This window comes from Ambystoma mexicanum, chromosome 7q (assembly GCF_040938575.1).
Source record: "Ambystoma mexicanum isolate Mex_15411 chromosome 7q, UKY_AmexF1_1, whole genome shotgun sequence".
In the NCBI taxonomy this organism is placed as follows: domain Eukaryota; kingdom Metazoa; phylum Chordata; class Amphibia; order Caudata; family Ambystomatidae; genus Ambystoma; species Ambystoma mexicanum.
Window position 1 is genome coordinate 739348223 of NC_090941.1, and position 12537 is coordinate 739360759.

A 12537-nucleotide genomic window follows, 5' to 3' on the forward strand; every position below is an offset into this window, starting at 1 on the left:
GCTGTACCATGATACCCTTAACATCAAGATGAATGATCTAATATCTCAAGCCAAGATTCTGAATTATAAATATGGTAAGTTCACCTGCAAACATGCGGTATTATTTTACGAGCTGAAAGTCATCGCTATACTGCTATATGGAGCAGAATCAAAATTAAACGTTCATACAAAAGTATGGAATACTCTTGAAGGTCGTTTCTGGAAAACAATCTTGCACTTACCCAATTCCATTCCACTGCCGATAATTCACTATGAATTGGGTTTATTGTCAATGGCAGCTCGCTTAAGCTGGCGTATGTATAATTTCTTTCGTAAATGTTTACTGGGCCTTGACAATAATAACATTCTAGGCACAACAGCCCATTACCTTATTACTTCTAAGAATAATTTCCCAAAGAAATGTTGTGAAAATGTTTTAGAAACCATGGCTAAAGCCGACATAACTCTAACTCTATTATTAGAGAATCCCTCTCGCGCTAAAGTGAAATTGTATCAGTGGGACTGGATTCAAAATTAATCCATCTGCATGACTTACAAAGATTTTGACACTAACTGGTTTGGTCACAAAAAGTTGCGGGTAATGACTTCGTACCTGCTAAAATGCCCTTCTAAAACCCTGAGGCAAAAGTTGTTAAGGTTTAGGCTAAATCTGTGGCCTACACGAGAAATCTTAACACATCGAAAGAAAATTCCATCAAACTTGAACTACTGTTGTTTTTGTCAGCTAACTACGGTTAAAGAAATGTTGTAACATCTAATATAAGATGTCCAAAATTATTTCCAAAGAGAATGATATACTTTAAGAACCTGGTTTGCATCTACAGTAATAAAAGTGATGATGACATTTGGCGGGTTTTATTCTCAACAACTAGACTAGCACTTATGAAAGCTATAACACAGTTTTTAGATTGTATCTTAACAGTCGAAATCAAATTCTAGTGAAAGAATAATGAAGTTACTAATTTTTCTTCTTATTTGCCTTATAATGCTAGTTTTGTTTCATTGTATCACAACCATTTTTCTTTCTCCTTCTTTCTTTTTCTTATCCCTACATTTGTCCTCTTTTTAGAAAATATTAACTGTTTTAACTATGTATGAACCAAATGTCTGTATATTGTTTTGTATTTGAAAAGTTGTTTAATTTCAACTAAATCAAATTAAAAAAAAAAAAAATTAAAACATTTTTAAATAATTAACATGCAGAGGGATGTATCAAATGACTCCTAGCTGTATCATTAAGCAGGTCCCAAAATATGTATGCAGTCTGTGCACTGTTGTGTGGTTTTTATTCTCCTAGATGAAGAATCCAGGGCAAGCCAATTGTTACTCTGGCATTGGTGCCTATGTTGTATTCCTCTAGGAAGATTTCTAAGTCATACAACCTAATCCCAGTTTTCAGATATTATCTTTAGCTGCTGTTCCAAAGAGAGCTGTGAATCCACTGCAATTCCCAGTCCTTTTATATAAGCATACTGGCTGTCCCCAGCCACACGTTGCTGTGGTTCAGTCTGGCTCTGGCGGTTCTCCAAGTTGAGGCAGTTTAAATTTCCTGACAGTGCAACACATTCCTTTCGTTTCTCCATTAAATTTCAGAGCCTTGCAATAAGGACACACTTCAGTCATTGTGCCGATGAGAACATGCTGCCGATGAGAACATGCTGGCTCAAACTGTAATCATCAGCTGTCTTGTAACGGAATTCAAGGCGATTGTAATCACATGATTGCTGAGCATGGAGTCAAGTTTGATGCTGAGCTGCTGTTTCTCGTTAACGTCTTTTAGACACTCTCAGCCTGTTGCGTTCATTCTGTTGACAACGAATCAGATCTAAAGCTGCAGAACACGATCTCCATGCTCGCAACCGTGCATCCTAAAGTCTAGCTGCACATTGCTCTGCTTCTTCCTCAGAACTTATTTGAGCCATTCTAAATCGGAAACATTGAAATTGAATCGTAAAATAGCGTGTTTTGCTTTTACATCCAACAGATGGCGCTGTTTTGCAGTAAAATATTCAGTATTGCGTGTGTTGCTTTTACGTCCAACAGATGGCGCTGTTTGTCAGAAAAAGTATGTTTTTCCCGGTCACAGATGTGACATCTATGTACAGTAGGTATATAAAAATGCGCACCATTCGAATGCAACGTTGTGTCAAAATTTCAAAGCAATCGGTGAAGAACTTTCAGAGGTATAATATTTTGAACAAACGAACATTTACATTTTTATTTATATAAGATATGGAGATAGAAATACCATCAAGTGTACAAGCTTAGTATTAAAAATGGTAATTTGGCCACCACATTTTTATAAGCCAGTAATCATTATCTTGATCTTATCACCATTCACGGCCATCGAGTTATGGTCTATGCATGATTTAATTGGAGAATAATGCACAATCATTGTTTTTTCATCCTACGAGTAATCCCCCAATAGAACAAGCATAACAGATTTGATCTGCATATCTGTACAACACTATCTCTCTCAACCTAAGCAAATCAGGATGGGCCTCCAGATATGGGAACAACTGGGAATCTGTTGTACCCATAGTCACAAAGAAATGCATTGTCACCACACAAATATTATGTCTAGAATATTGTGTGTCTTTGTGGTATTCTCAAAATCCATTATAGAAGTACTACTAAGATCAGTTTTCTTTCCTAAAACATGACTCATGCAGACATTGAAAATGTATCCTCCATATAACCAAAGATACATTATATGAATAAAGACCACTTATCCTTCCAAAATGTGCATGTGGAACAATATGATCAGATCGTCAAAACTAGTAAATGCTCAGGTTCACCAGTCGACATAAACTGTGAAGGAACACCTTTTGGTAAGTGTGCAGAACATCAAACTTTTTTATCCACCTGAGAAAGGGTGGCCTGTTAATCAGGCACTTCTTTCAACAAAGCTCCATGCCAAAAGCGTAGTGCACACATGTGCCCTGGGCATCACTCGCCTGACGTCTGCAGCACCTGCCCTTCAGTGGCACAGGGAACGTTCAAAGTTCACACATGCCTTCTGAATGGTGCGGGAACCATGTCCCTGTCGAAAAAGGCTGCATTTAACTATTGAACCTCTGATCCAAAATATCATGATTGCGCCCCTTTCCCATAGCAGTCTGCTGGCACGGTGCACTCTAAGAATAAGCAATACCTGCTTTTGGTATAGTGACTGATAGTGTACACAATTTTTAAAGCTGCATCAAATTGGCACAAATGTTAACTCTGTGAACTCAAGTCAACTATCAAAAAGATATTTGAATTCATAGCTAGCCGACCTGTCTCGTCTTTAGCAAGTGAGACAATAGATAGGATGCTGTCCTCGTTTGATCCTCTGGGAAGATGGGCAACTCCTCATATCAAGTTCAGTAGCTCTCATCAGAATATCTCCTAGGAACCGCACTTTAACATAGTCCACTCATAAAAAATGGCTAATTTACACCACAGTGTTCCATACCAAAGGGCCTTTAAAGCTGTATGGGAAGGGGTTGGGTTTAGAGTATGCAAACACCAGACAGGGTTTCATCATCTTCTTTTTCTGTGGGGCTCTCTTTCCTTCCTTTCTCCTCTACTTCCTGAATAACAAAATCACCCTGGGTATGATGTAAGAAGACAAAGGTCACTTGTAGCAGTGACGGAGAGTGCATCCCTTACAGCAGGTTTGCTGTTGTCCAATAACCGCTGCCCTATTACCTTTGTAAGGAAGAGGTCACCCACTACTTCTTTGACTTACATCAAGACAGGAAGAATTCATCGGGCCTATATTGGGGGTGCAGCCCATTCAAAAGTCCTCCTGTTGTGAGGTGAAGATAGAATTCTTTCAGTGCACCAGCAAGGTCTGCCCCTAGACTGGGGGTAACTGCTGTTTGAAAAAGGCTAACCACTCTGCCAGCTGTTTAGTTTATTATTTGATAATGCGCACAAAACCCAGGGGTAGCCGGGCGCAGCAGGTACAAGGTTACTTAAGCTTAGGTTACATGCATATGGACGATAGGAGACGTATCCAAAACAATACATATATGTCAGTACAACAGTAGAGATGATAGCTAACAAGTTTACAATGTTTAAGGGTACATGTATGCAGAGAGATAGGAAGGTAAGGGCTGAGGGGTCATGGAACCGGATTTCAGGAATATCACGACCATTAGGTGCAACAGGGTTAGTTGTCGTTGGACTAGAGCCAGTTTTTTACCTTGCTTCTGAAGCTGGAGTAGGATAGGTTTGCTCTTAATGCAGAAGGCAGTGCATTCCAAGCCTGGGCGGCTCTAACAGGGAAGCTTGCTCCGCCTGCTTTGGATCGTCTATACCTAGGGGTTTCCAGCAAGAAGAGGTTGGAAGCTCTGGTGTAGTGGCTGAACGATTTTATAGTCAGCCTGGCCGAGATGTAGGGAGGTGCTGTGTTGTTAAGCCCTTTGTGTGTGAGAGAAAGTGTCTTGAGGAGGACTCTGTCGCTGATTTTGAGCCAGTGTTGGTCTTTCCTGATGTTGGAGATATGTGCTCTACGGGGTATGTCAAGGGCTGCTCTAAGAGCATTATTTTGAAGGATTTGCATTTTATTTATGATGGTTTTATTAGCTCCTGCATAGAGGGCGTTACAATAGTCCAGCTTCGACATTACTAGTGCGTTCGCTAGCATGATGCAGTTAGTTTTAGAGAGGTAAGGTCTGCAAGTCCTGATTAGTTTGCAGGTGTACGCTGTCGAAGATGCCAGGGTATTGATTTGTTTTTTGAAAGATAGAGTGGAGTCGAGGTTAAAGCCTAGTGTTTTTACCTCGGTCACCACCTTGATTGTATTACCATCTATGTTGAAATTACGATAATTGGCGCTGAGTTTTTTTAGGGAGGAGTCGGAGCCCAGGATCAGTATCTCAGTTTTGTCATCATTTAGGCAGAGGCCGTGGGAGGCCATCCATGCCTGAATGAGGAGGTAGATTTTGTTTACTAGAGCTGTGTCTTCGACAAAATTGCCTGATAAAGGTATGAGAATCTGCGTGTCGTCCGCATAGTTGGTATAGGTTACCCCTAATCTGTCAAGTTTGTCGAAGAGTGGCTTAGTGAAGATATTATACATAGTTGGGGAGACACATGAGCCTTGTGGGACACCACAAGTGATTTGGATTGGGTCCGCTGCAGCTACAGGGGAGAACACTCTCATCGTACGGTTGGCTAGGAAGGATTGTACCCATGCTATAGCTTCACTTGAGAAGTGAGCGGCGGACGCTAAGTGGTTGCATAATACTGCATGATCCACCAGGTCGAAGGCCGCTGATAGGTCAAGGAGGAGGAGCATAGCTGTTCTACCTTTATCCTTCAACTCGTCGATTTGGCTCTTAAGGTCAATTAGGGCAGTTTCAGTACTGTGAAGTGGTCTGAAGCCCGATTGCCGTGAGCCTAATAGCTGGTGTGACTCCAGATAGTTTTGGATCTGGAGGTATGCTACTCTATCGATGATTTTAAGGAGAAACGGGACCGTAGTAATGGGCCTGTAGTTAGTGGGGATAGCTGGGTCAAGTGTCTGTTTTTTGAGTAAGGGCAGTAACCAGGATTCTTTGAGGTTAGTAGGTACAGTACTGGTATTGAAGGATGCGTTCATTAATTTCGAGATGAAGGGTGCTAGATTTCTGGCTGCATCCTTGATGATTTGCGCAGGGCAGCTGTCGCCTTGGCAGTTTGATGGTTTAAGCGATAGAATAACCTTTTCAGTTTCCAGTATAGAGATGTTAGTAAACCTGAAGGGATTACTATTGCTTTGGGTGGATATACAGGGTGTTGCTTTCAGTGGGGTAGTATGAGTTCCACTAGGGCTCAGGGAGGCTTTTTTCTTTGCAATTTTAGATTGAAGGGTTGTAATTTTGTTAGCTAGGGCATTTTGGATGCTAATGCACCACAGTTTGTCCTTGGGGACATTGTCTGTGGGGGCAATTGGGTTTTCCAATTCCCGGAGAATAGTGAAGAGTTCTTTAGAATTCGAGTTGGCTTTGCTTATTCTTTCATTAAATGAGTCTTTTTTAGTTTGAATTATTTCCTTCTTGTAACTTTTTGCAAAGTTGGCAAGTGTGGTTTTATTGTCAGCAGAGGGAGTGTGCCTCCAGATAGTTTGGAGTTTGCGTTTTTGGATACGCATTTCTTTGAGTTGGGGGGTGAACCATGTGTTAAGGTGAGCTTAACGTTTACTTTTTTGGAGTTTGATAGGGGCAATCAAGTCTAGAGCTTTGGTCATGGAATTGTTAAATGCCTCAACTAACTCGCTAGGATTAGATTCATTGGCACTAGCGGAGAAAGCTGGTAGGAGTAGTGGGAGAAGTTTATCAGCCGTGATTTCTTTTTTACTTCTCGTTGGCATGGGGGGTACTATTTTATTCTTATTAGGTTTGGGGGGCTCTATGCTGGCTGTGAAGCATATAAGATAGTGGTCCGTCCATATTTGTGGTAGAATACTAGAGATAGTGATGTCACAGTTGTGGTTGGCTATCCAGTCTAGTTTACGTCCTTTTATGTGAGTAGGAGCTAAGGCTTTTTGGGTAATGTCGTGATTGACTAAAATAGTTTGGATAGATTGGGCTTGTTTATCCTCAGCGTCGTTAAACCCTAAGTTGAAGTCACCTAGTAAGAGGAGCTGGGTGGAGTCTTTAATGCTGTTAGTAAGGAGACTGGATAGGTCTTCCTCGAATTTGCCTAGTGGGCCTGGAGGTCTGTACACTAGGAGTATCGTAGTGTGCTGTTGTTAGAGATCGGTATTTTAGCTGAGAGAAGTTCGCAGGATGTAATTGCTGGGTGTGGGGTAAGTCTAGCAGCTAACTGAGTTTTGGTTATAATGGCCAGGCCGCCTCCTTTAGTGTTAGGCCGGTCGACCCTTAGGATGTTGTAATTGTCCGGTATAGCGGTCATGAGGGCAGAGCCAGCTGCATCGTGGAGCCAAGTTTCGGAAACAGCAAGGATATCTACATTGTCCATAGCCAGTAAATCAGCTATTTCGGTATTGTGAGCTGTACTGCAACCAGGCTCTTCACTGGAAGTGAAGGACTTCTGCAGGTGCAGCCAAAGCTCCATGGATCCATGGATTCGGAGTAAATAGCAAACGACTCACCTTGTCTAAGAGCCCCTGGAGAGGGACTCACAGTGCTCTGAGAAGCCCATAGCAGCTGGTCTCCTGTTCCTGCTGTCTCAAGCCACCTTGAAACAATTTGACTGTGTTTGGGGCCATCAAACCACACAGCACTTCGGGTTTGGCCTTGGACACTATCATTGAAGTTTGAAACGCTAGTTGCATCCATTAAACTGGCTACGCGCCACATCACACCAGCCATGCTCATCGCTGCATTGGCTCGAACAACAGCTTGCCACTGCAGAAGAATTTTAACTGCCTCATCTTCAAACAATACATCAAACCATCTAGATCTTCACATCTTCCGGATTCAGAACATGACACAAACTGCTGGAAACATTGTGTCAATCACTGGCTTGACCCAAGGATACCCATCATCTCAGACTAGTTTAACCGCACAGAGTTCCACTTTGAACTCAACTCATCGCCAACTCATTGCCTGGATCAATGTGATTCACCACGCTTGACTCTGGTTTCACCCACAAGAACACCACTGACAATCCCAGTTTGAAACTGGCGAACTACCAAGAACAGAATCAGGAACTTTTGAGAGGCCCAAAATTCTTTCTCTACTTATGGGGCCATAGTGAGTAATAGGCCACCCATTTCAACCTTTTAAAAAATATATCATATCCAAAAAGACATTGATGTAATTTCTTGCCTATTCACCCATGTTCCAGTAGTCAGGATACTACTCAGTACCATCACATATATGTTCTGCATGTTCTGTGTTCTTTCCGCAGGGATGGGTTTTTGTCGGTGTTCTTATATGAATTGCACTTTGGTTGTTTAATTAAAGTATATATATTTCTATAAAGCATTCTCTGGGCATTCTTTTATTTTGGAGTCTTTGTGCTACTGCTGTTTAGGCTGCTTCTGTCATCACATTCACAACCCTCTTAAGAGCATAGCCGGCCCTCAGCCAATTTTACTGAAAAAGGAGATGGAGGTATGTCTCGTGACTTGCCTGTTTCACCTTTATGATTGGAATCGCTGATGGTTTCTAGTAGTGAGAGGACAAAGTAGCCGGTTAGCAAGTAGTCACCCCTATACTTCTGCAGAGCAGTAGTCATTTTGTCATATTAAATCACTGGGCAGCAGATTACAGAAACGTTGACCGTATGCAAGTGCAATTTTGCATACTATTAGCACTATGGTTAAATTTGCACTAGGACAACAAATACGTAGTTCAATGCATTTTTGCTTCGGTGTCAAGTTTGCCTTAGTGCAAATCTGGAATTGTATTAGCAATATGGCAAACATTTGCTTGGTGCAAAAATGTATTGAAACCCTACGTTTTTTGACTTGGCCAATTTTTGCTAATACCGTGCAAAACTGCACTTGACCCAGTGCAAAATTTCTTTAATCTAGCCCCTACAGTTCTAATAGAATTGGTAATCACCCTTGATAAAGCCTATATTTTCAGACGAATACTGAATAATCCTATGTTCTCCGGGACCGGTGCTGATAACGTCAAGCAAGCTTACATAACCGCCCTCTAGAAAAAAAGCACATGCCAACTTTCATAAGCGGTTCAAATTTAGACAAATCTATAATTTGCCTTCTCTCACAAAAAGGATTGCGAGAGGAGCAGGAACCACAGGTCTAAAATCCTACTTCAAGATACAATCTCTGTTTGACCTAGTTCAAGCAGGTTTCCAACCTCTCCGTGACACCTAAGCTGTCGTGACCAGTATCCTTAATGATCTCAGACTAGAGGGTGATGCTTATGAGGTTGGTGCCTTTGCTCCTTCTGGAGTTGTCACCAGCATTCAGCAACATAAGCCACTCCATTCTTCCCACCCGCCTGCACAACATAGATATCAAGGATGCAGCCCAAGCTGGCTCATGTCCTTTCTGCACTACAGGTAAAAAAAAACGATGTTACACTCCTGGCAATCTAACTGTGGAGTCCCCCAGGGCACATCCCTCTTGCCCCTTGCCTTCAATGTGTATATGTCCGCTTTGGTGAGAAAATTCAGAACTACTCCAGTAGCACCCAGCTTAATTTAGAGATCATACTAAATAAATCATCCCTAATCCACAATTCTGCCAAAATGGCTCACCACCATCGACAAATGGATGGGATATAACAGCATGAAAATGAACCCAGAAAACAACAATGGGCCCGATTCATGCATTTTTTTGTATGGGTCAAAGTGACTTTGCACTGCTGAAAATTGACTTTGCACTACTGACACACACCCTGATTCATGGAACTGTGCAAAGTGTATTTCTGCAGTGCAAAGTCAGTGCATGCTCATTTTTGCAGTACAAAAGGAACTTTTTACTGACTTTGCACTGCAAAAATACACTTTGCACAGTTCCAGGAATCACGCTTTAGGTTGGCAGTGCAAAGTCACTTTGCACCGTGTAAAAGATTCCATGCACCAGGCCCAATAATGTCCCCAACTGCCTGATTGCTGGTCAGACAATATCTGGTCCAGGGAACTGGGAGACAGCCCCTAACCCCTCAAGGCGGTGAAGAATCTTAAAGATGTACTAAATGACAAACTTTTTTTTTTTATTTTTTATTATTGGTTGTTGTTTTGGCAAAGAAAAATAAATTTTTCCAACCTTTCAACAATGCATTTAAATCTACATTACAAACAGAATAAATTTCTATTAAAAGTTAAATTAAAAGTTGAATTAAAACCCCTGTGAGCAGTCAGAGCTTTCAGAAAAGAAACATAATGTATATAATTCAATCTTTTCCTTTTTTTTCATTTCTAAAACAAATTTTTTCCCAACATATTCAAATCTTCATAATTTTCAAAAAATTAACAATCGCATACTGTATCGCTTTCTTGTTCGTGTGAAACAGTGTAGACCATAGTTGGTCATAGGTTACATTGATATGCCCTTCAAAGAACGGTTTGAACAGTTTAGCTCTTAATTCTGTCCAATGGTCACAATCAACCAATAAATGGCGCACAGTCTCCAACATATGATGACAAAACCTACATTTGTTTTCTTCCTTTGATAGAATTTTGCGCTTATAAAGAAGGTCAGCTGTAGAGCACAATCCTAGTGTAAAGCGCATGAATGCCTGGCGGTGCTGAGGACTTGGGGAGATCAATAAGTACCGAGCAGTTTGCCCAAATCTTTTTGGCTCAAATGGGTTCTCCTGAAATTTTTTATATTGTGCACACTGGGCAATAGTGAGTATCCAATCATATCGCCACATGCTTTCTTTGGCCTTGCAGGGGTTATCAATTAGCAATTGGATGGTTATGTTAGCATCATCAAGCAATTTCAACACTCTTTGTCTCCAAACTCTTATAAATACGTCATGGGTTTCTTGTGCAGCATAGTCGGCCATAATTCGAGTTAGGCCATTTTCCAAGTTACCCATTACAAGTTTGCGATACAAGGAGCAGCAGAGCCACTTATGTCTGGCATGAAGTGATATTAATCCCAATTCATAGCGAATTAGAGGTAGTGGTTCCGAACTAGGTAGATGCAACATTTTTCTCCAAAAAGCTCCTTCCATCTTAGCCCAATAGGTATATGGTCGCCAGTGTTTGGTTTCTGTCCCATATAATAATATAGGTGATGTTTTCTGTTTATAATAAGTTATGATTGGAAATATCGAAAATTTACAAAATTTTGCCCTGATAATTCTTGCTTGGGAAATTGCATTGTGAAGTTTTGCTCTCTTAGCTTCCTCAAAAGGTAAATCAGTCGGGTGGTTAGTTATTAAAACACCTAGATAGGTATACGTTGAAACAATGCTTAAGGAGCTCTTCTGTAATATCCATGAGTAGGTTCTGCATCTTTGTTTAGGGTTCCCAAATTGAATGATTTGTGTTTTGGAAGTATTGATGGCTATGCAGTTGGAATGAGCATAGCCCTCAAGAGCTTTCAACATACTTTTGAGTCCCTGGGGGGTCTTAGACATAAGAACCATATCATCCGCATAAAGCAGATAGTTTATGGGCGTTCCCTTAAGGCGAGGGGCATCAGTTCTTATATCTTTAAATACGATACCTATGTCCGAGATGAAAAAATTAAAAACAGCCGAGGCCAAGATACAGCCCTGTTTTAAACCCCGGTCTGTTTGAATGTAGCCGGATAGGAGTCCATCCCTGCGAAGTCGAACCTGAATGGTTGTTTTGGAGTGAAGCTGAATTATCCATCGCAGGATGGGCCATGGACAGCCCTTTTCCAGAAGTTTTTTGAACAATAGTTCACGAGGAACACCATCAAATGCCGTGCGGAAATCTATAAAGGCAACAAAAATGGGCTGCTTCCTTTGCTTGTGCGCGTTTATCAGAGAATTCAACGTAATTAGGTTTATAGAAGTACCAAGGCCGGCTACAAAGCCTGTTTGGAACTCATCCCTAAAAGAATTTGCTGTTAACCAAGCGTTGAATGCTACTAGCACGATGCGCGCAAAGATCTTACCAGGGCAGTCTAACAGGGCGATCGGTCGGTATGACCTAGGATCGCCTCTCGCGCCTTTCTTATAGACAGGAACTATTATAGATTTTCTCCACGAATCAGGGATTTTACCAGTTTGAAGTGTATGTTGGAAGATGTGGTTTAATATTGTCGCCCATCTTATTGGATTTTGCTTCATCATTGAATTGCTAATGCCATCTGGCCCGGCTGCGCGAGATCTACTAAGTTTAGAGATACAATGTATGATGTCATCTGTATCAAAATGGAGTTTAGAGTTCGCTCTTATGAGGGTCCAATCAATTTCAATTCGCGAAAAGGGAGAGCGGTAGAGGTCAGCATAATAGTCATTCCAGATTTTTTCAGGGATTGGGTTAATTTGGAAGGCGCTTTGCAGCGTACCGACTGCCTCATTAAGGAGAGACCATATGCCAGCGGTAGTTTTAGTAAGGCATTGAGACAACATTTTTTCTCCGTCTCTCTGGTATCGCAATGATCTCCTTGACCTGCACCAGTTCTTATACATTTGTTTTAGATTTTTTATCAAATTGACATTAGTGGGTGTCAGGTCGAGTGATAAATGTCGGATATCTTTGCGTAATTGGGTCTTCTTTGTTTTAAGCTCCAAATCAAGCGCATGGAGATGCTTGATAATATGACAGCGTCCACCGTTCCCCCTGGTGCTAAACATTTGCATAGAATGGATGTAACATCCTCCTTCGTTATTATGATATGGCCCAAACTCACTTTCCAGGGCTTTACCAAATAACATGAGTTTATGATCCGACCATCGAACACGGTTCCCAGCTTGACTAATCTCAACAAGTTGCATATTTTTTTTAGTTTTTAGTTCTGGAAGATCAAACCATTGAGCCCACTTCCAGGTTAGACGCAGTTGATTATGATCACTGATGTCATTTTCGCATATCTCCAGAGATGTTGAAGCATCCATGAGGGCATGTTTGGCATATATATAATCTAAGTGTGCTCGCAATAGCTCTCTATGCCATGTTGCCTTGGGGGGTATGTCT